The sequence below is a fragment of the Eschrichtius robustus genome, chromosome 12 (genome assembly GCF_028021215.1).
Source record: "Eschrichtius robustus isolate mEscRob2 chromosome 12, mEscRob2.pri, whole genome shotgun sequence".
NCBI classification, from domain to species: domain Eukaryota; kingdom Metazoa; phylum Chordata; class Mammalia; order Artiodactyla; family Eschrichtiidae; genus Eschrichtius; species Eschrichtius robustus.
The window spans coordinates 39,153,133-39,177,560 of NC_090835.1; the positions used below are offsets into that span (position 1 = coordinate 39,153,133).

Below are 24,428 nucleotides of genomic sequence, written 5' to 3' on the forward strand. Positions count from 1 at the left end.
AAGTCCCCTACCACTCTTATTTGACATAGTGCTAGAAGTTCTAGCCAGCATAATAAGGCAAGAAAAGGAAACAAAAGGCATGTAGATGGTAAAGGAAAAACTAAAACTGTAGGGACTTAAAAATAAAACTGTGTGCCACAACTACTGAGCCCACGCTCTAAAGCCCACAAGCCGCAACTACTGGGCCCACGTGCCGCAACTACTGAAGCCCATGTGCTCTGGGGCCCTCATGACACAACTACTGAGCCTGTGTGCTGCAACTACTAAAGCCCACGCGCCTAGAGTCCATGCTCCATGACAAGAGAAGCCACCGCAATGAGAAGCCCGTGTACCGCAACAAAGAGTAGCCCCTGCTCTCTGCAACTAGGAAAAGCCCGCACACAGCAACGAAGACCCAACACAGCCAAAAATAAATAAAGTTAAAAAAATAAAACTCTCCCTACTTGCAGATAACATAATTGTCTATGTAGAAAATCCCAAGGAATCCACAAAACAAACTCCTAGAACTAACAAGTAAGTTTGGCAAGGCCACAGGATATAAAACAAACATACAAAAATCAGTTGTAAGACTTCCCTGGTGGCGCAGTGGTTAAGAATCCGCCTGCCAATGCAGGGGACACGGGTTCAAGCCCTGGTCCAGGAAGATCCCACATGTTGCGGAACAACTAAGCCCGTGCACCACAACTACTGAGCCTGCGCTCTAGAGCTCACAAGCCACAACTGCTGAAGCCCGCATGCCTAGAGCCCGTGCTCAGCAACAAGAGAAGCCACCACAATGAGAAGCCCACACACCACAACGAAGAGCAGCCCCCACTTGCCACAACTAGAGAAAGCCCATGCGCAGCAAGAAGGACCAAACTCAGCCAATAAATAATAAATTTATTTTTTTAAAAAATCAGTTTTATTTCTGTATGCTAGAAATGAACATGCAGACACCAAATTTAAAAGATAATACCATTTAAATTGCTTAAAAAATGAAATATCTAGGTGTAAATCTAACAAAACATGTACAGAATTTGTATGCTGAAAACCATACAACACTGGTGAAAGAAATCAAAGATCTAAACAAATGGAAAGATATACTGTGTTAATGGACTGGAAAGCTCAACACGGTAAAGATGTCAATTCTCCCCAAACTGATATACAGGTTTGTAATAGGCTAAATAATGGTTGCCCAAAGATACCAGGTCCTAATTCCTAAAATGTGCAAATGTACTTTACAAGGGAAGTCTTTGCAGGTGTGATTAAATTACAAATCTTGACCTGGGGAGATGATTATAAATCCAATCACAATTTTCATTATAAGAGAGACGCAGAGAGAGATTATACACACACACAGATGGAGAAGGGGATGTGAAGGCTGAGGCACAGATTGGAGTGATGTGGCCATAAGCCAAGGAATGCCAAAGAATAGTGGCAGCCACCAGAAGCTAGAGGAGACAAGGAATAGATTCTTCCCCAGAGTCCACAAAAGGAGCACAGCCCTTGCCAACACCTTAATTTTAGACTTCTGGTCTCCAGAACTATGAGAGAATAATTGTGTGTGTTATTCTAAGCCACTAAAGTTGTATTAATTTTTTACAGCAGCCCTAGAAAACTAATTCAAGGTTTAACGTAATTCCTATCAAAATCCCAGTAAGAATATTTGTATATAGAGACAAGATTATTCTAAAATTTATATTAGGACTTCCCTGGTGGCACAGTGGTTAAGAATCTGCCTGCCAATGCAGGGGACACAGGTTTGATCCCTGGTCCAGGAAGATCCCACATGCCGCGGAGCAGCTAAGCCCGTGAGCCACAACTACTGAGCCCGCATGCCACAACTACTGAAGCCCGCGCACCTAGAGCCCATGCTCTGCAACAAGAGAAGCCACCACAATGAGAAGCCCGCACACCACAACGAAGAGTAGCCCCCACTTGCCGCAACTAAAGAAAGCCCGCGTGCAGCAATGAAGACCCAATGTAACCCAAAAAATTAATTAATTAATTTAGAAAAATTTATATGGAAAGGCAAAGGAACTAAAATAGCTGTGATGACTACCAAATGTAAAACAGATAGCTAGTGGGAAGCAGCTGCATAGCACAGGGAGATCAGCTCAGTACTTTGTGACCACCTAGAGGGGTGGGATAGGGAGGGTGGGAGGGAGGTGCAAGAGGGAGGGGATATGGGGATGTGTGTATGCATGTAACTGATTCACTTTGTTGTGCTGCAGAAGCTAACGCAGCACTGTGAAGCAATTATGCTCCAATAAAGATGTTAAAAATAAAATAAAATAAAATAGCTGTGATGAGAAAAACAACTATTTTGATTTGCTGCCTAGGCATTTCCCAGAGTCTGGACATTCCAATAAGGATCTGAGCTTAAGATTCCCACCATAAATTCCCGCTTTGCTTTTCCTGGGGCATCTTTTAAAATATCCACTTAGAGTTGAGCCCCTGAAAAATAAGGGACCTCTGCCCCAACCACCATGTAAGTAATAGGTGCTCTCTATCTCCTGCTCGCTTGTGACCTGAGACGGATGACTGCCCTTACCCTGGCTCATTGCCCACCCCCTTATTTCTGGGATCTGTAAGTAACAGACCTTGTGACTTCACTTCCTTTGTGTGGGCGGATTGGAACTGCACCTTCAATCAAAACGACCCTATGGTTTTCACTTCCCCAAACTGGGAGCTCAGATGCTGAGGGAGCTACCTGCTGACATCATGTGGATGGCTTGTGCCCCCTCATTCAGCAGGTCATAATCTGCATATTCTTAAATTTAATACACCAGCTCCAGCTTCTCAACACAATAACAATTTTGAACAAGAAGAATAAAGAGGAATTAGGGACTTCTCTAGTGGCGCGGTGGTTAAGACTCCATGCTCCCAGTGCAGGGGGCCTGGGTTCGAGCCCTGGTCAGGGAACTAGATCCCACATGCATGCCGCAACTAAGAGTTTGCATGCCACAACTAAGGAGCTGGCAAGCCACAACTAAGGAGCCCATGAGCTGCAACTAAGGAGCCCACCTGCCGCAACTAAGACCCGGCACAACCAAATAAATAAATTTTAAAAAATAAAAGAAGACTAAAGAGGAATTATTCTACCTAATATCGACTTAGAGAGCTAAGGAATCAAGACTGTATTGGTGGGGACTTCCCTGGTGGTCCAGTGCTAAAGAATCCACCTTCCAATTCAGGGGATATTCGTTCATTCGTTCAATCCCTGGTTTGGGAACTAAGATCCCACATGCCGTGGGGCAACTAAGCCCACGTGCCACTATTGAGCTCTCACACCTCAACAGGAGAGCCCACGTGCCGCAAACTACAGAGCCCAAGCGCTCTGGAGCCCATGCGCCCTGGAGCCCCTGTGCCACAACTAGAGAGAAGCCCAAGTGCCACAACTAGAGAAACCTGAGCAGACCATGTGCTGTAACAAAAAGATCCTGTATGCCTCAACAAAGATCCCGTGTGCTGCAACTAAGACCCAATGCAGCCAAAAAAAAAAATAAGGAAAATAAATAAATATTTTAAAAAAAGAGACTGTATTGGTTGAGGGGCAAACACATAAATCAATGGCACAGAATACAGACTACAGAAATAGACCTAAACAAGAACGCTCAACTGATTTTTGACAAAGGTACAAAGCAATTAAATGGGGGAGAAACAAATGGTACAACAAATGGTACAACCATTTTCAACAAATGGTACAACCCAGACGTCCCTTCAACAGATGAATGGTTAAACTGTGGTACATCCATACCATGGAATACTAGTGAGCAATAAAAAGGAATGAACTTTTGAATTGACACACTCAACAATTTGGACGAACCTCAAGGGAATTATGTGGTGTGAAAAATGTTAATCCCAAATGGTTACACAGTATATGATTTCATTTATATAACATTAATTTTTAAATTAATTAATTAATTTTTAAAAAATTTTGGCCGCAGGGCTTCCCTGGTGGCACAGTGGTTAAGAATCCGCCTGCCAATGCAGGGGACACGGGTTCAAGCCCTGGTCCAGGAAGATCCCACATGTTGCGGAACAACTAAGCCCGTGCACCACAACTACTGAGCCTGCGCTCTAGAGCTCACAAGCCACAACTGCTGAAGCCCGCATGCCTAGAGCCCGTGCTCAGCAACAAGAGAAGCCACCACAATGAGAAGCCCACACACCACAACGAAGAGCAGCCCCCACTTGCCACAACTAGAGAAAGCCCATGCGCAGCAAGAAGGACCAAACTCAGCCAATAAATAATAAATTTATTTTTTTAAAAAATCAGTTTTATTTCTGTATGCTAGAAATGAACATGCAGACACCAAATTTAAAAGATAATACCATTTAAATTGCTTAAAAAATGAAATATCTAGGTGTAAATCTAACAAAACATGTACAGAATTTGTATGCTGAAAACCATACAACACTGGTGAAAGAAATCAAAGATCTAAACAAATGGAAAGATATACTGTGTTAATGGACTGGAAAGCTCAACACGGTAAAGATGTCAATTCTCCCCAAACTGATATACAGGTTTGTAATAGGCTAAATAATGGTTGCCCAAAGATACCAGGTCCTAATTCCTAAAATGTGCAAATGTACTTTACAAGGGAAGTCTTTGCAGGTGTGATTAAATTACAAATCTTGACCTGGGGAGATGATTATAAATCCAATCACAATTTTCATTATAAGAGAGACGCAGAGAGAGATTATACACACACACAGATGGAGAAGGGGATGTGAAGGCTGAGGCACAGATTGGAGTGATGTGGCCATAAGCCAAGGAATGCCAAAGAATAGTGGCAGCCACCAGAAGCTAGAGGAGACAAGGAATAGATTCTTCCCCAGAGTCCACAAAAGGAGCACAGCCCTTGCCAACACCTTAATTTTAGACTTCTGGTCTCCAGAACTATGAGAGAATAATTGTGTGTGTTATTCTAAGCCACTAAAGTTGTATTAATTTTTTACAGCAGCCCTAGAAAACTAATTCAAGGTTTAACGTAATTCCTATCAAAATCCCAGTAAGAATATTTGTATATAGAGACAAGATTATTCTAAAATTTATATTAGGACTTCCCTGGTGGCACAGTGGTTAAGAATCTGCCTGCCAATGCAGGGGACACAGGTTTGATCCCTGGTCCAGGAAGATCCCACATGCCGCGGAGCAGCTAAGCCCGTGAGCCACAACTACTGAGCCCGCATGCCACAACTACTGAAGCCCGCGCACCTAGAGCCCATGCTCTGCAACAAGAGAAGCCACCACAATGAGAAGCCCGCACACCACAACGAAGAGTAGCCCCCACTTGCCGCAACTAAAGAAAGCCCGCGTGCAGCAATGAAGACCCAATGTAACCCAAAAAATTAATTAATTAATTTAGAAAAATTTATATGGAAAGGCAAAGGAACTAAAATAGCTGTGATGACTACCAAATGTAAAACAGATAGCTAGTGGGAAGCAGCTGCATAGCACAGGGAGATCAGCTCAGTACTTTGTGACCACCTAGAGGGGTGGGATAGGGAGGGTGGGAGGGAGGTGCAAGAGGGAGGGGATATGGGGATGTGTGTATGCATGTAACTGATTCACTTTGTTGTGCTGCAGAAGCTAACGCAGCACTGTGAAGCAATTATGCTCCAATAAAGATGTTAAAAATAAAATAAAATAAAATAGCTGTGATGAGAAAAACAACTATTTTGATTTGCTGCCTAGGCATTTCCCAGAGTCTGGACATTCCAATAAGGATCTGAGCTTAAGATTCCCACCATAAATTCCCGCTTTGCTTTTCCTGGGGCATCTTTTAAAATATCCACTTAGAGTTGAGCCCCTGAAAAATAAGGGACCTCTGCCCCAACCACCATGTAAGTAATAGGTGCTCTCTATCTCCTGCTCGCTTGTGACCTGAGACGGATGACTGCCCTTACCCTGGCTCATTGCCCACCCCCTTATTTCTGGGATCTGTAAGTAACAGACCTTGTGACTTCACTTCCTTTGTGTGGGCGGATTGGAACTGCACCTTCAATCAAAACGACCCTATGGTTTTCACTTCCCCAAACTGGGAGCTCAGATGCTGAGGGAGCTACCTGCTGACATCATGTGGATGGCTTGTGCCCCCTCATTCAGCAGGTCATAATCTGCATATTCTTAAATTTAATACACCAGCTCCAGCTTCTCAACACAATAACAATTTTGAACAAGAAGAATAAAGAGGAATTAGGGACTTCTCTAGTGGCGCGGTGGTTAAGACTCCATGCTCCCAGTGCAGGGGGCCTGGGTTCGAGCCCTGGTCAGGGAACTAGATCCCACATGCATGCCGCAACTAAGAGTTTGCATGCCACAACTAAGGAGCTGGCAAGCCACAACTAAGGAGCCCATGAGCTGCAACTAAGGAGCCCACCTGCCGCAACTAAGACCCGGCACAACCAAATAAATAAATTTTAAAAAATAAAAGAAGACTAAAGAGGAATTATTCTACCTAATATCGACTTAGAGAGCTAAGGAATCAAGACTGTATTGGTGGGGACTTCCCTGGTGGTCCAGTGCTAAAGAATCCACCTTCCAATTCAGGGGATATTCGTTCATTCGTTCAATCCCTGGTTTGGGAACTAAGATCCCACATGCCGTGGGGCAACTAAGCCCACGTGCCACTATTGAGCTCTCACACCTCAACAGGAGAGCCCACGTGCCGCAAACTACAGAGCCCAAGCGCTCTGGAGCCCATGCGCCCTGGAGCCCCTGTGCCACAACTAGAGAGAAGCCCAAGTGCCACAACTAGAGAAACCTGAGCAGACCATGTGCTGTAACAAAAAGATCCTGTATGCCTCAACAAAGATCCCGTGTGCTGCAACTAAGACCCAATGCAGCCAAAAAAAAAAATAAGGAAAATAAATAAATATTTTAAAAAAAGAGACTGTATTGGTTGAGGGGCAAACACATAAATCAATGGCACAGAATACAGACTACAGAAATAGACCTAAACAAGAACGCTCAACTGATTTTTGACAAAGGTACAAAGCAATTAAATGGGGGAGAAACAAATGGTACAACAAATGGTACAACCATTTTCAACAAATGGTACAACCCAGACGTCCCTTCAACAGATGAATGGTTAAACTGTGGTACATCCATACCATGGAATACTAGTGAGCAATAAAAAGGAATGAACTTTTGAATTGACACACTCAACAATTTGGACGAACCTCAAGGGAATTATGTGGTGTGAAAAATGTTAATCCCAAATGGTTACACAGTATATGATTTCATTTATATAACATTAATTTTTAAATTAATTAATTAATTTTTAAAAAATTTTGGCCGCAGGGCTTCCCTGGTGGCACAGTGGTTAAGAATCCGCCTGCCAATGCAGGGGTCTCGGGTTCGAGCCCTGGTCCGGGAAGATCCCACATGCTACGGAGCAACTAAGCCTGTGTGCCGCAACTACTGAGCCTGCGCTCTAGAGCCTGCAAGCCACAACTGCTGAGCTCACGCGCCACAATTACTGAAGCCCACACGCCTAGAGCCCGCGCTCCGCAACAAAAAGCCGCCGCAATGAGAAGCCCATGCACCGCAACAAAGAGTAGCCCCCGCTCTCCTCAACTAGAGAAAGCCCGCACACAGCAACAAAGACCCAACACAGCCAAAAATAAATAAATAAATAAATTTATTTAAAAAAAAATTTTTTTTGGCCACACCGCAGCATGCAGGATCTTACTTCCCTGACCAGGGACTGAACTCATGTCCCCTGCAGTGGAAGCTGGGATCCTTAACCACTGGAACACCAGGGAAGTCCCCATTTATATAACACTCTTGAAGTGACAAAATTATAGAAACAGAGAACAGATTAGTGGTTGCCAGGAATTAAAGAGGGAGTTAGGACATGAGGGAAAGATGTGGCTATGAAAGGGCAACGTGACAGATCCTTGTGGTGATGAAAATGTTCTGTATTTTGATAGTATCAATGTCAATATCCTGGTTGTGATATTGTACTATTATTTAAGATGTTATCATGGGGGGAAACTGGGTAAAGGGCATACGAGATCTCTCAGTATTATTTTTAACAACTGCATGTGAATCCACAATTATTTCCAAAAAAATGTTTTAACCTAAAAAAAAAAAAGATAAATTTGAATTAGAATTTTAAATTTCTGTACAATAAAGGATACCATAAAGAAAATAAAAAGGACCAACCACAGCCTGGGAGAGAGCTTTTTCAGTGCATGTGATAGCTGAAGGATCCCTATCAAAATATATCAAGTGCCCTAAAACAATAAAAATGGGTTGAAGAGATAACAAACAAGTGATTCACAGAAAAGAAAACCTGAAAGCAATAAACATACAAAAAGATGCTCAACCTCACTAGTAATCAAGGAAAAGAAAATTAAAGCAACATGAAAAACACTTTTGTCCACCAGACTTGCCAGCAGTGTTAAGTGCCACACTTCTCGAGGGGGACACCAAATGATCACGGACTTAGAAGCTGGGGTCCTGCAGGCATCAGTTCCAAGAACCACTTAACTCCCAGTGACCTTTGTGAGGTCCTCTACCAGGAAAGGCAAGGAAGGAAACACCCAGCTCTTCAACACCTGGTGTTCTCCATATCCTGGGTGGTGGTCTTCTCCTCAGATCCTTATAAACTGCCCCCAAATTTAAGGCTTTTCTTCAAGCTCTTTTATGTTTTGTTTTGTTTTTTTAATATCTCCCAGTTTTTTAATTGTCTGTGCTTTTGTACCCCTTTTATAGTTTATTTTATCACTTAATTTTTTAAATTCTCTAAGTCTTTTGTTTTATACTATCTTAAATTGTAACTTTAGTGTTTTCTTTACTGTTGCATAGTGCTTTCTATAACTTTTCCTTTCTTATACATATTAACTATTATTTAGTAAATGGCTCAGCTCAACCAACACTCCGCAAGACTGTAAGTTGTAGAAGGGAAGGGCAGGAATGCACCTGTTGCAATCACTGATGTATGCCAAGCATACAGGTAATAAATGAATGGAGAGGATACAGGACATTTTTTTTTTTTAATCTTCTTCTGATGCCTTTATTCTTTTGTGTACTTATTTTTCTACTTATTAGATCCAGTTGATCTTCTGCTTTTCTAATCTGATTCTCCATTTAAAAATTCTCAGCTTATTTGAAAACAGCAACAGTATGAGACACACCCTGTCCTACCAGGAACATAAGCCCAGTATGCTATCTGTGGACATATGATGACACGGGGTATCTGTTTCATGGGCATGACTAAGTGCTCTGCATTTAGCAAGCAGGCATTGTCCAGGGCACAACTCCAACTGCTGCTATGTGTTGGTTTTCCATGTTCTGGGAAGAAAAGATCTTTTTGCAAACTGGCAAAAAGCAGCCTTGTGTCTTTCTGATACTGGCTTCCTATAAACAACGGTCACGTCTCCCTGTGCTAGGAACTTGTCAGGCTGCATCCAAACACCACTATTAGGACATCCCTCTGGAAGGCTTTCCACATAGTCTCATACTCACACACTTGGTCATCCAGAGATGGAGGCACTACAGAGATCCTCCTCCTCAGTTTTCAGAACCAAGGCCTAAAGAGAGGTAACACTCAACCATGGTCATACAGAGCCTGTGGCCAGAAGACGGTGGGAGGAGAAGGTGCTGAGGAACCAGAGAAAAGACTACGTCAGTCACCCAGTCTTCCTGACACAGCCATTCATTTCAACACTGCACATGCACACTCACATTATACCCTCTGGAATACCAGCAAGTGCTAAGGGTAGCCCAAGAATATGTCTCAGCTGAACTCACCACTGTTTGGCTGATTGACACTGCTGAAGCTCTCCTGCTGAGAAACGGGTAGTGGGAATGGGTAACTCATTCCTCTGTGCCAGTCCCCAGTGCAATGTCTGCCACTAAGTCTGAGCTCGGCACTGCTCCAGACCCCAGCAAAATCCAACTCTGGGGGGGGTAAGAGGGACCTTCCCAGAGCCTTGGTGAAGCCCCTGGCGTTCTGAACACCTGCTCAACAAGCCATGGCATACAATGTGAAAAATGGGCATACTTCCTTTCTCCAACTGTGACACTGGGGACTCTCCAGTGATGGGCAGAAATAAAAAGCCAAGTTTTCAGCAGTGCCTAAAAGGTGGTGCTCTTTGTAAAACAAAATACATAAAATCTGCCCTGGAGGCAGGTGTATTTAAAGTTTACCAGATCAGGGCTTCCCTGGTGGCGCAGTGGTTGAGAAGCCGCCTGCCAATGCAGGGGACTTGGGTTCGAGCCCTGGTCCAGGAAGATCCCACATGCCGCAGAGCACCTAAGCCCATGCGTCACGACTACTGAGCCTGCGTTCCAGAGCCCACGAGCCACAACTACTGAAGCCCGAGCACCTGGAACCCGTGCTCCGCAACAAGAGAAGCCACCACAATGAAAAGCCCGCGCACCGCAACAAAGAGTAGCCCCCCCTTGAACGAAGACCCAACGCAGCCAAAAATAAACAAATTAAATAAATTTATAAAAAATAAATAAAGTTTACCAGATCAATCGGCAGGGACACAACCAGAGACTCAAAAGCATTATACAGGGGTAGGTGAGGACCCCAGACATCTGAGGAAAGAATCCTTCTGGGCTCCTTCCTGTCACTAATCCCTATCTATATGCAAATGAAGCACGTTTGGGGTTGGTGGGGGGGAGAGGAGATCGAGCGTGTGTGAGCGCCTTGTGACTCTACCCTGTCCAGACAGACTTGGATCCCTGGGAACTAGAAGATTCCCTCTGGAATTCCAGCCCCAGGAGAGAAGCAGCTCTGTTCCAGCACTGGCTACCTCCCAGAGCTAATGAGTGCCGCATGCATGGAGGAGGCTCAGTCAATAAAAACTTTCCACTCAAAAAACGCGTGGAACAAATGCATACATGACATTAACTCAATTTATAGTAAACTTAACGCTTCCTCACGTGCAGAAAAACCTACAGAGACTGAAACTTCAAAGTATCTTAACTAAAAACTCTGAAAGAATGGCTCCCTACTAGTTTTTATTTTCTAAGAATGAAGGAAAAGTTGTGGGATTCAACCCATTATTAACCACACAAAACGAAGCAGAGGCAGCCCAGCCCACCACTCGCAGGAACCCCTAAATCTCTAATAGCTATATTACCTAAAAATAGTATTTAAACTGTCAAATTGCTACCATTCACGATGTAATTAAAACACTTAAGGAAAATGGGATTTTCTTCTTAAAACAAAACTAAAATAATAAAATTCCATGACCTTGTTTTAAATGGTCAAAAGGAATAATCTTAACTGAAACAACCACTTTAGGTTCCATCTAGCAAAAAGGCTTTTGTCCAGACACTCAGAAGTTAAAAGTAAATGTTAAATGTCAGTCTAATATTAATCTAAAAATTCTAGAGGGTTAACCAGTTTAAAACTGCTCAATCTGATGGCCAACAGGATGTACTCAACACAATGGAAAACAATAGTGTGAAGTCATTGTTTACTTGGGCTTCAAACACCAAAAAGACAGGCAGATTGCTCTGCTTTGAGTTTAAAACAGGACTTTTTCACACCTTGGGGTCAGATGAGGAAGGTTTGAGCCAAGTCACTGGTGAAGATGCAAGGTGTCACCCTAAAATCGTTCACTACTCAGGAGGCAGATGAGGTTTCTCTGACACAAAGCAAGTTCCTGTCTGGCCTGTGTCCCGTGGGAGTATCATCAGAGGCGTGGGGGCAGCCTGGCGAAGACACCATCAGGGAGCTTGGGAACCCACCAAGAGTCCAGGGCCACATACACAGCAAGAGATTTAAAAGTAAAAATATGTGGAAGAAAAAAATTACCACCTGTGAGAAACAAGCACTGCTCAACAGTCTATCAAACACAAAAGCTATTTGAATGCTTTTCTCACTTGGAAAACTCTTGGAAACTCTGTTATCACAGATACGAAAAGCAGAGGTCCCGGAAGGGCACTGATTTCTGCTGACGGTGGTTCGGTTTCTCAACAAAGGCAGGAAGGAAGTAAAGGCTTTCTACCTGGGTACAAACTCACTCAGGTGCAAACACATCCTAGAGGAAGGGAAGAAAGACAAGGTTCAGAAGCCAGGGCTGAAAGGCCATTCTCCACTGGACCGTGGTTTTTAGCCTGAGTAGATTTGTAACATCTTATGTGATAAAGCTCACTGAAAAACAGTTCCTTCTACACTCCACTGAACTCCATATGCTGCTGTTAAACATTACTCAGTACTCAACTGCACACTTAAAACAGTTAAGATGGTTACGTTTTATGTTGTTTTGTTTACCACAATGTTTTAAAAATTTAATGGTTAAGGAGGCAAATTTTACGTTATGTATATTTTACTACAATTATAAATATTTTTTTAAAACCCACATTACTCAAGTGTCACACCAATTAGACTTCGGAAAAAACTTATAAGGCTTAGGTCCAGTCTTCTAATCATCGATGCCCAGGTAGGGCACTGAGGCTGGAAAAGGATAAACTGAGCTCAAAGATAAGGACCAGGCCTAACTGTCCATTTGGCTGCAGCAGCTGGACTTGGAGGTGGGGTGGAAGTAGGGGAGCAAGTGTGAGAGGTGGGTGGCCAGACTCAGCAGAATACAAGTGGGAATGAGTTACTACATTTGCATACCCTTGTGGCATCCAAGAACCCAATTAAAGTAAATTACAATTATCTCAAGAGAGCCCAACAATAGTTAACACTTCAGTGTATATTTACCGACTACCTACCCTGTACTAGGTGTGAAGCTTCATTTGCTATGCATGTAGTCTTCCCAAATTTCATACAAAAATAGTCAATTAAGATTTACATACATTACTAAATCATAAAACACAAGAGGTAATAAACTAAATACTTATATAAGTGTTTTCCAAGTAGGTGCTTACTAGAAAATAAAAGTTGCGTTCTGACTCCCCAAACTTCCTCTGGCTATCCAACCCCTTCCTCATCTCAGTACAAAGGTAGAGCTGGGACTACACTGTGAGGGCAGAATGGTCAATTATCTGTCGGGTCAAGGCTGAATGCCAAAGGTTGCCCAGAGAGGAAGGAGAGAGAAGAGGTCCACTGCAGGGGTCTGACGCCACATATGCTCTGCTGCCCTCTTCCCCAACTGATGCCTAGCACCAAGCAGGCACTCAGATATCAGGGAATAGCAACAGGGTTTCACCTAAATCCCCAAAATGATTCACCAAGCACAAAGCAAGTAATCATCTGATTTCACACTTTGAAGTTAAAAGCTGAGCTTTCTGGTATTTTTTCCATTATACTACAAAAGACTAAAAATAAGTACCACAGCTCAAAACTAATATGCTAATCTGACTTCAATGAATTAAGGTTAGAAAAAGATTGTTGACTGCTGGCCTTCCTTACCTAACTGGCTAATCAGACTCCAGAACAGAGGAATGAGATGAGAAATATTGGGGTGGCCACAGCCACTCCCAGCTCCCTACTCAGGTCCCCCATTACTGCAGCCCTTGATCCTGCCAGCAACCTCACAATACAGGCCTCAGGAGCCAGACAGGGGTATCCTGGCCCACGGTGACTGGGAGCTCTTGCACTTTCACTGTAAGGTGTCATTGTTCTGAGTGTTTATCTAGGCAAATACTCAGCCTTCAGTGTTTAAAGCTGTGACCTGCTTTTGGCCACATTCTTTTTTGGGGCCACATTCTTAAGGCTTGACCATCAAGAACATTTCAACCACGCCAGAAATTGCCAAACCTTGTTTATAGAAGGACAAGACACAACTAGCACCCACTCCCTTTGCTCAGACTTCCTTGCTAGAAGAATTCCTTCCCTCCCACATATGGCTCTGATTCGTCCTTCTACCTACCTCAGCCTTGCTACAGCTGCAAAATCTAAATAATCACAAACTTCTCTGGTAGGTTTTAGGGCTGTGTTTCCAAAGGCTGGAGCAAAAGAGCCAAAAGATGGCCTTGAAGACTCTTGGAACCCCTGCTCTGCAAAGCCACAGCCACTCTATGACCAGGCAGTGAAGCAGTGAACAAGGCCAATGCTGAGCAGAAGAAGGTCATGCCAAGTGTGACCTCGGAATCAGGCCTAGAGTGGCACCTGAAAGTACCAGCTCCCAGTGAACCGGTGAAGGCAAAGCTCCTGGGCCAATCCCAGCAACTTCTGGCTGATTGCACACCGGTACAAGGATATCCCCAGTAGAGGATATGGGGCTGCTCTTCAAGGATCACAGCACTGATTCAGAGAAATACAATATATCCAGTTCAGGTACCTCTACACCAAGTAAGATGGAGGAAATGTATTACTCCCAAGTGCTTTCCCCCTCCTCAAAGCTCCAGGAGATCCCCAGTCACTGTCTGCCACAACAGATTTACACCCAGGTATAACACAACTGAAGAAATCCTTGAAGATGCCCTTGTCCTCACCTCCCCCTGCTTCTACCTCCTCCCCCTGCTTCTACCTCCTCTTCCTGCAGGCTTTGATCACTCCCTTAGCACAAAGGAAAAAGTGGGTTTCCACTCAGTAGTAATTATTTGGAAATTAGTTCCTGACTTTTAGAACCCAAGGATTAAAAATTAAAAGCAAATACAGATAAGGGAAGGACAAATGCAGAGGATCGTCTGTCTTATCAAATGGGTACAGCTACAATTTACATACTCCCAAGTACTGGGGAGAAAGTAACAGCTACCAAGTACTTTTCAGTAGTGGCCAGCATCTCCTGATGCACGAAGGTGTTGTTTTCTTCTTCCAAACAGAGCCAAGATCGTCTAAATTTCCAAGCTGGGCCACTGTCAGGCACAAATAGACTCCCATAGCCCAAATGAACAAAAGATTCCCACCAGCCCACAGCTTAATTCTTCAGATACTCTATCTTCTTTTCCCAGGAATCTTCAACTGGCTTCTAATGCGAGCACAGAGGCACCCTGCCCTTCCCAGGCTCTATGTAAATCATTTGTGCTGGGAGCTAACTACTTAAAAGACCTCTTTTGTAAATGACAAGTTTATTTTATGTCTTCTCATTGTATACCAATCCAATGAATCTTGTTAAGTTCTGTGGTCTTAAGAACAGATCTAATCAAGAGTCAGGAACCTCTGCATTTATCTCACACAGGGATAAAGATGACACTGTGAGGGATTCATGGCAACAGTCCTCCTAACAGGCTGGCCCCTCACAGAACCATAGGGATAGCCGCTGCTTACCCCTCAGAGCTTCCTTGGTCAGTAAAGGGACAGGAAGGCAGAAAGGTCACAGGCAAAAGAGAAGGTCTGAGTAAACTAGATGGAGCTCTGATTCTATCTTCTCAGACCAAGCTGTCCTGTAAAGCCTGACTGATAAAACAGGATTTGGTCTCTGTCCCTACATAGATTTCTGTATGGGGGAGTGGGAGACGCAGAGACAAGACAGTCAGGGCAACAACCAACAGGGACTGGAGAGAGTACTCTCCACACTCTTGTCAAGCTGTTCATCCTAAGGCAGCAAGACATGCTAGGCTAGAGACATTCTTACTGGATTAAGGAAATGGCCACAAAAACAGCAGTCAGATCCTTTTAGGGATTTCGCTGACTATTACTACCCAAGTAGATGTCTCACCCATCAACCTGACTCAGAACTGGAGGGGGAGCAAATGGAGACATGAGCTCCTCGGAGATGCTTCTCATCCCAAGGGAGAGAGCAGCCCTCCAGTCCTTTGCCAGCCTTAGATCATTACCTCTATATTCAGCAAATGATTAGAAGAAAATCCAGAATTCTCTGTGACAAAGAACTAAAAATAAGTAAATTACCAGTAGCATTTATCTAGAGAGCTGGAGTTTCTTGTTTTGTTTTCAAGTCAAGCTCTCTTTATAAACTCATAATCTACGGACGCCTCAAAAAGTCACTCCAGCTCTCTACTTGCAGAAAGGCTAAGAAGCAGGAAGTCACCCAGCAGGCTCTTGACACCAGAGTTTCCACCTCTCGTACCCCAAGCATTAGTGCAGCTGCAAACTTGAGCAGCAGTTTCTGAGAGAGTCCACCCTGTAAACAACTGCAGTTAGTTCAAAGAAGACTAATTTAAAGCTTGCATATGTTTTTTTGATTACTTGCAATGCATCCAGGGATCTCAGCTATCTTTTGCTTTTACAGACTATTAAGTACTTGAATTTGACACTGACCATGGAGCAAGAAAGTGACAAGGCCTCAACCTCAACAGGAATCTAAGCTTCAGTGAGCACCTCAAACAGGACCGGTGTGCACCTGTCTGGTACTGGTTACTTCTTTGTAGCTCATATCCTGCTGGATGAGCCACAGCAACGAGTGTAGCGCCTGGGCACCAAGGCCTGTACATGGTTAGCGCACAGCACTTATTATGGGCTGTGACACAACAGGCTTTAAAGGAATCATGTCCAAAACATTCTCTTTTTTAAAAAAATATTTATTTATTTGGCTGTGCCGGGTCTTAGTTGTGGCACACGGGATCTTCATTGCGGCATGCAGGACCTTTAGTTGTGGCACGCGGGCTCTTTTAGTTGCGGCATGCAGGCTCTTAGTTGCACCATGCAGGATCTAGTTCCCTGACCAGGGATCAAACCGCAGGCCCCCTGCGTTGGGAGTGCAGATTCTTAACCATTGGACCATCAGGGAAGTCCCACGTCCAAAACATTCTCAAGGAGAATGAACGTGTTCTAACTTCATCTACACCTCAATAGGAAAGCAGTGGTCCTGCCCAACAGAACTTCAGGTGTGGCTGTCCTCTGGGGATGGAACAGGAAAGAGGTCAGTGACTATCAGAGGTCACAGCACTCGAGAGAGCAGAGCAACACCGGGTGCAATGGACCAACAGCAATTTTTTGGCCGACAGGATTTTTAAAAAATAATTTTATAAATCTATGTCTGTTCTTAGAAACCTTGTTTTCTAGGCAAACATGGAATGAAACAACACCAGCTACAATTATAATCAACAGCATGAACAGAGATAACTTAGGCAAATGGCAAATTAAATAATACTTCTGCAATTCCTTTTCTTTTTCCATAAGCACCTTGCTCTAACAAGGAAACACACAATAGGAATTATATTTCCTTGATGATTTGTATTCAACAAATTTTGACCATCTAGGGCTTCCCTGGTGGTGCAGCGGTTAAGAATCTGCCTGCCAATGCAGGGGACAAGGGTTCGAGCCCTGGGCCGGGAAGATCCCACATGCGATGGAGCAACTAAGCCCGTGCACCACAACTACTGAGCCTGCGCTCTACAGCCCAAGAGCCACAACTACTGAAGCCCATGAGCCTAGAGCCCGTGCTCCACAACAAGAGAAGCCACTGCAATGAGAAGCCTGCTCACCACAACAAAGAGTAGCCCCCGCTCGCCGCAACTAGAGAAAGCCTGCGCGCGACAACGAAGACCCAACGCAGCCAAAAATAAATAAATAAAAATTAAAAAAAAAAATTTTGGCCATCTACTCAATATCACATATCATCCTACCTTCCACCATCTGCTCTTTAACTCCAACTCCATTCCATTTGTGTTTCAATCTCTTCACAAATGAAGAACACCATAAAAATGAAAATGCTTCCTCTTATTTAGAGGACTAGTCTCAAGAAAAATAATATGTGGGAATTCCCTGGCAGTCCAGTGGTTAGGAATTGGCACTTTCACTGCTGTGGCCCAGGTTCAATCCTGGTCGGGGAACTAAGATCCCACATGCCTTGCAGCGTAGCCAAAAATAATAATAATAGGAGCTTCTCTTGTTTCTCAATAAAAACTTTCCCCACTAGACTGGGTGTCCCCTGAGAGGTGGAATAGGGTCTAATTCACCTAAGTCCTGAGCTCAGGCTAATGCAGTGGGGGCTAGACAGCAGGGCCTGGCCAGGGTGGAGAAGAGTGAAGCACCATCAGGGAAAGCTGAGTCCTCAGAGTGTTACCTCTACTTTCCAGACCGGTCTGTTCATCCAAGACCACTGGGATAGGAAGGGATAGGAGGGCTCTACTCCTCCATAAGCTAGGACATTGTATCACTGCCCAGAGCAGAGATGTCTACTGAACCCTCAGGTTCTCTGCTTATCTTCAGAACTAGTCTCCAAGTCCTCCTCTCCTGAGAGACTGCCCTTCCTTTACCACTCCAAGAGTGCTTTCCCTTCTATCCAAGCATGCCCAATACCTGCCACTCATTTAACGAGTTATGCGCACAGCACGTTCTCCTCAACACAGAGCCGCAGGTGTTCCTACAGCGCGATCATGCTCCACTTAACTTGGAATGCTTACTCCCACATCCGGCCCAGCCCCTCAATAGAACAGGTGCTCAACAAACATTTAGTTGGGGAGTTAAACACAAATCACTGTTTTTCCGCAATATGGCACCATACCAAAGTCCATTCCTTTCCACTTCAAAAACAGTTAGACATTTACAGCATCGGGCATGAGAATTCCCAGGAAGAGGGAAACAGAAGGCACCCCCTTTCTGATGCACTGGCTATCAAGGCCACCTAAAGCTTGTTTCCTAAAGCTTGTGACCATCTTCCTCAGATGAGCTTTGATCTAATGGGCAGGTTCATCAGCACCTTTTGTTTGTTGTTTTTTTTAAACATCTTTATTGGAGTATAATTGCTTTACAATGGTGTGTTAGTTTCTGCTTTATAACAAAGTGAATCAGCTATACATATACATATATCCCCATATCTCCTCCCTCTTGCGTCTCCCTCCCACCCTCCCCATCCCACCCCTCTAGGTGGTCACAAAGCACCGAGCTGATTTCCCTGTGCTATGTGGCTGCTTCCCACTAGCTATCTATTTCACATTTGGTAGTGTATATATGTCCATGCCACTCTCTCACTTCGTCCCAGCTTACCCTTCCCCCTCCCCGTGTCCTCAAGTCCATTCTCTAGTAGGTCTGCATCTTCATTCCTGTCCTGCCCCTAGGTTCTTCAGAACCATTTTCTTTTTAGATTCCATATATATGTGTTAGCATATGGTATTTTTCTCTTTCTGACTTACTTCACTCTGTATGACAGTCTCTAGGTCCATCCACCTCACTATAAAGAACTCAATTTCGTTTCTTTCTATGGCTGAGTAATATTCCATTGTATATATGTGCCACATCTTCTTTATCCATTCATCTGTCGATGGACACTTAGGTTGCTTCCATGCCCTGGCTATTGTAAATAGAGCTGCAATGAACATTGTGGTACATGACTCTTTTTGACATCAACACCCTTTGAATACCCAGTTCTGTCTTCGTGAGCAGGCTAAGTTTCTTACTTCAACCAAGGATACAAGCTCTCCTAAGCTCTGGAGCGTTGGCTCTAGACCCTGGCTGCACATTAGAATCACCTGGGCAGGGAACATAGCTGATGCCTGAATCCCACCCCCAAAATTCTGATGTCATTGACCGGGGTGCAGATTTCAACCAACAGTAAACCCTGCTCTAAAGATACAGCAGCTCTGAAACAGAACAGGAGGTAGACAGTATAGTTTGGGGCCCAGACCACACGGACAGCAGGTACTGAAGGAATTAAAAAACTGGTGCACAGCTGAGAAAAAGGGCTTGGAAATGCAGAAACTTACCCTCAACCCAGTATATCTGATCAATCTTCACCAGGGCAAGGACTCCTGTATTGAAATTCTCATCAGAGCCCCAGACCCACAATTCTGGATCCTCTAGAAAGTTTCTCCCACATGTCCTCACAAAACACATCAATGCTACTCAGCAGCACTGGCACCACATGAAATACCCAGGAGTGATATTGGAGTTGTTCTCCCTCCTGCCTTCCAAGCCCCAGTCCTCCTCAGAGTCATATAATGGCTGTGGCAGTTGCTGGCTCCACTCTGATTCTGTGACATGAGCTCAAGTTGGCCTCCAGGTGCTGCCTAAGCTTGTTTTCTCATCAGTGAAATGGGGACCATGTGTCACTGACCTCAAAGGGCTACTGTCAGGATGAACTGAAAGTGATGCATCAGCCACTCAGCCCAATAAGCATTCCACAAAGACTGCCTTTCAATTATTATGGTTTACCCTACACTCAACTGCCATAACAAGGAGTAATCATGTTCTGGATGCTGCAACACCTTAAGGATGGCAAGTGACCCTACGTCACAGTAACCCTGCTGAATAGCTAATGTCCCCTTTACGACATGCAAAAACTGAAGTCCATACCAAGTAAGGGGCAGAGCCAGGACTTGAAGCCTGGTTCACTAGATTAACTTGCCTGAGCCACAACTGTCATCACATGGCTCTTGTGTTCTAGGCAGCTCATGACAGCTGCCCATGAATCAGGTCCACCCTCTCTGCCTGGCACACACAAAAAAAGTACTCATGAGCATTTGTTAAGTAGAGTTTTTTCCCACTCCCTCTCGCCCTTCAGCTCCCAGCCCGCTAAATGCTGCTTCCTTGGGAAACCCGCCCAACTCAGTCCCCCATTATCCAATTAACCCCCCACTATACCTTTCCTTCTTCATTAAATTCTCAGAATAGTGAGAGCAGGGGCCATATCTGATTTGCTCACATAGTCTAACGATGGCACAGGGAGAACACAGGTCAGACCCAGGTCTTCCCATGACACTGGAACCCACCTAGGGAAGAACTATGTCAAAGACCACCTGAAACACCAGGGCAGCTCTGCTTCATCGCCTCGAAAGACACTGCCATTACTCCAAAGCTCTGACAACAGAGTCAAGGGCACTGCCTCATGGAGCTGGACGTCAGGCAGTCCACAGCCTGGAATAAGGGTCCCTGGCATCAATATTCAGGCATATCCTTCCTCTTTAGAAATTAGCTCAGTGGTTTTGGTAATTTCTGTAACAGTTAAGCAGAAATAAATTGTTTTTGAGCAGGCAAGACCTTCTTTTATTTTGTTGCTAAAGTCCATCTTAGTCTGCTAATATCATGTGTTCCCTTGTTCTACTTATAACAAAAGTCAAGAACTGGATCTCCTTCATTCAAATCATGAAACTCCTTTATTCAACTGCAACATGATTAAGTAACTGAATACAAAATTAGATTTATTTTAAAAGACTTTAGTAAATAAAAATGTGTACCATGCATCCATACCCTGGTTTCTAAATGCCACTTCAACTAAAAGAAACCAAGGCTCCTTGTGGAAAGGGCTGATGCCAGGCTGGGGAAAGGAACCTGGAACATCTTGTTGCACTAGAAAGTAAGGAAGTGCTCAAACAATGATGGAGACATGTCAAAAGAACACAGGAGCCAGCCTAAAGGGGATCCCACTGGCCAAACCTGGGACAATCTGGGCATCAAAATGAATAATGACAAGAATGGGCTATACCACACTGAATAAGTTATCAATGTGAACTAATATAAACAATGAATAAACAAGTGAAGGAGGTGAGAAAGCTCTTCTTTGAGTAAGATGACAACTAATTCAGAAGGAATGATGGTCTTAGAAGCATCACTGCATGCTGAAAGTAGAGGGTCAAAGTTTGATAAGGAACAGGATATTTACATAGTGTCCTACCATAAATTACTTATTAATTCCGAAGGGAAAAACAGCACCTTTAAGGAGGAAATAACTGTCAGGTACCTCCTCAACCAGGACTGATGATCAAGACAAACCAGCAACTTGTGCCTACTCACATGGGGCTATCAAAGATGTTATTAGGACAACTGAGGAATCTGAGTATGGAATGTAGATTAGATATTATACCAATATTAAATTTCCCTCATACTGACAGATGTATTGTCGTTATGTTAAGAGAGTATTCTTATTCTTAGGAAATACACAATTAGGTATTTAGGAGTAAAGGAGCACGATTATTTGCCAATCACTCATAGATGGTTCAGGGAAAAAATGTACAGAGAGAAAAGAAACAGAATGACAAGAAACAGAATGACAAAGCAAAACCAAGGCAAAATGTAAACAAATGGTAACTCAAGGTAAAGAGTATTTAGGAGTTTCTTGTACTACTTTTGCAATTTTTCTGCAAGTCTGAAGTTATAACAAATTTTTAAGTTACAAAAATATAAACTGAAAAAAATATATATATATATAAACTGTGTGAAATGAAAAGAAAATAAGTATTAAGAAAAAGGAATGTGGGGCATGGTCGGCCTCTCGTCTCAGAACCTCAGTTCTTCCCTGACGAAGCAGCAATATTCATCAACAGTTGTGAGGCAAAGTCAGCAGATGAGTTCTGTAAACAGTGATGGCCTAAGTAACCGTAATCCTACCACTTACCTCACACCCTCGCACTCTGTCCACTAGCGTTCCAGATTCCAGGCACCAAGGCCCCTGACTTCATGATTCAAAACATAGCCCACCAGGTCCCCAAGCCCTCCTTCATAAGGAGGGGGTAACTTAAAAGCATTTCCCTCTAGAAACACTACAAGCACAAAATGTACAAAAAAGGACTTTGCTTTAAAAGTGACTCGGATTATAATGGAAGAAAATGTGACACTGGGGCCTGAAATTACTACATTGGGCTATGTTTGCTCAAGATTAAAAATAGTTTCATCTTTCCTTCCCAGGAGTCTTCCCTCCTGGAGGAAAAAACCCCCAACCAGACCATCACCAAGTTCAGAGGTCCCAGAGCTAAACACAAAATATGGGCAGGCTGAAATCAATGTTTCCCAGTATCAGATTCCCTATTAACAATCCCCAGGCACGATTCAGAAGATACACAGTAAGCCTCACAATGATGCCATCAGCTGTCTGGTCCTTTGAACTTAATGCAATAAAAGTAATTCACATGGAGGTAAAACAAATTTCAATAATACACTAGGCCATAAGAGAAAAGGTGGTTTCCCTCCCAGGCCTTCAGGTAAGCAGGCTGGGTTTCTTCAGGAGTTCTCCACAAATGACACATTTAATGTATCTCTAAATACATAAACTAGTACATCTCTTTTTATTTCACTCAAAGTTCAAATGGTATCACATACTTCATAACTGTTACTTTTTAAAATTTACTAGAACTGGAAGACCTCAGCCCCAGTGGGTGGATCTACTTCCTCACTACCCCCTGCTGCTTGTGGCACATACCTGTCTAAGTATCCTGCATATTTTGCTCTGAAGGGTGCTCTCTCCCTCTCAGCCCTGCATTCTTCTGGTAAGAAATCTGAGGATAAAATCCTAGATGTGGAATTGCTGGGTCAAAGGTTATGTATATTAGAATTGCTAGATATTGGCAAAATACCCTTCAATTTACATTCCCACCTAAAGATATGAGTGACTTTTCTCTTTCACTAAAATTGAGTTACTGTTAAACTCCTTCAATAACATGAGATGGAAGAGAAAGGAGTGTGGGACAGGTTGAAAGAGCATGAGACAGTTTGTCCCTCTCATATTGTTGGATTAATGGGCATAGTGGGCAGCAGGTATCATAAACTCAAGCTGGGAGTAATGGTACTTCATAGTTAGCCAGCATGAAAATATGGGAGGGTGAGCATCCAGATGACTAATGAATCAAAACATGGCACTGTTTTTCTAGTCAAACTTGACTACCTCAGAGGAAAATTGCTATGGAAAATTTATGGGCTAATTACTCCAAATAATAAGTTATCTGTGGTGCTCTTTGCTCCTATTGTGGACCAGCCCTGTGGATCAGGGTACCTTCTGGGCCCACCCTAAACAACTCTGGGCTCAGGGCAGTGGGAACACAAATACAAGTGCTGAGCCCAAGGAGAACAGGAAAGGGAAGCTAGAGAGTATTTTGAGGCTCCCAAGTCTAATCTTCATACTGTAGCTTCACTGTTCTGAAAAACATTAACCTTTTCTAAATCATATTGCCAAATCTAAGTTTGAGGCCTATTGTTTTTCAACTGAGGGGCAGGGTCTGAGAGGAATGCTGGAGCCCGGCTATCCTGGAGGTCACACCCTCCAGACTCTTGGGGCACTGAGGAAAGAACCATCTGTCCCAGGCCAGTGCAGCCATCTGGGACAGGCAGTTGTGCGTCTGAGCACAAAAGTACTCACCAGTTCACTCTCATCTTTCACTCAGATCAGCCTAACTTGTACACATGAACGATTAATCCAACAGAAAGTGGTGCCCACAACAGTGACTGACATTCCAAAGTCCAAAGATGACTCTCCAACTCTATACCATGCTGGTTCCTGGTTCAAAAACTTCCTGGAAAACACAGGGACATAGGCAACTCCATCAAGATGAGGAGTAACAGGAACTGGGAACCACATCCTACCATGAGGACCATGATACAAACCCCTAGTGAAGAACGCCAGGACCAGATAGGAGCATGAAGCCCTTCAGCAGCTGTTGTGGTTACATTACCTTCTACAGATACACACTAAACTATTGATGGATGAAATGACAGGATGTCTGAGATTTGCTTCAAAGTAAAGGAGGGGTGGGGTAGGGACAAGAGTTGGGAGTGTGAATGGGCAAGACTGGCCAGTAGTTGATGGATGTTGGGGCTGGTGATAAGTACATGGGATTCGTTGTATTATTCTGTCTTTGACTGTACTTGAAATTCTCCACGAGAAGATCAAAAATAAAATACAACAGAGGCATACAGACAAAATTCCCAGTAATTAAAACATCAAATATATCCAGCAATTCACTCTTAGATATA

The 24,428-nt window shown here is 43.7% G+C and overlaps 1 protein-coding gene across 9 annotated transcripts in view; it reads right to left on the minus strand.

The window, feature by feature from the left end:
• DAG1 (dystroglycan 1) overlaps window positions 1-24,428 on the minus strand; it is a 68,468-nt gene that overhangs the window by 24,141 nt on the left and 19,899 nt on the right. For 3 of the 9 annotated variants that reach the window (XM_068559547.1, XM_068559546.1, XM_068559548.1), the window contains exon 2: window positions 23,815-23,968. The exons of the other annotated variants lie outside the window; for them this stretch is intronic. The gene's annotated coding sequence lies outside the window, so the exon portion shown is untranslated. The remainder of the gene's footprint in view (window positions 1-23,814; window positions 23,969-24,428) is intronic. 9 annotated transcript variants of the gene reach the window in all.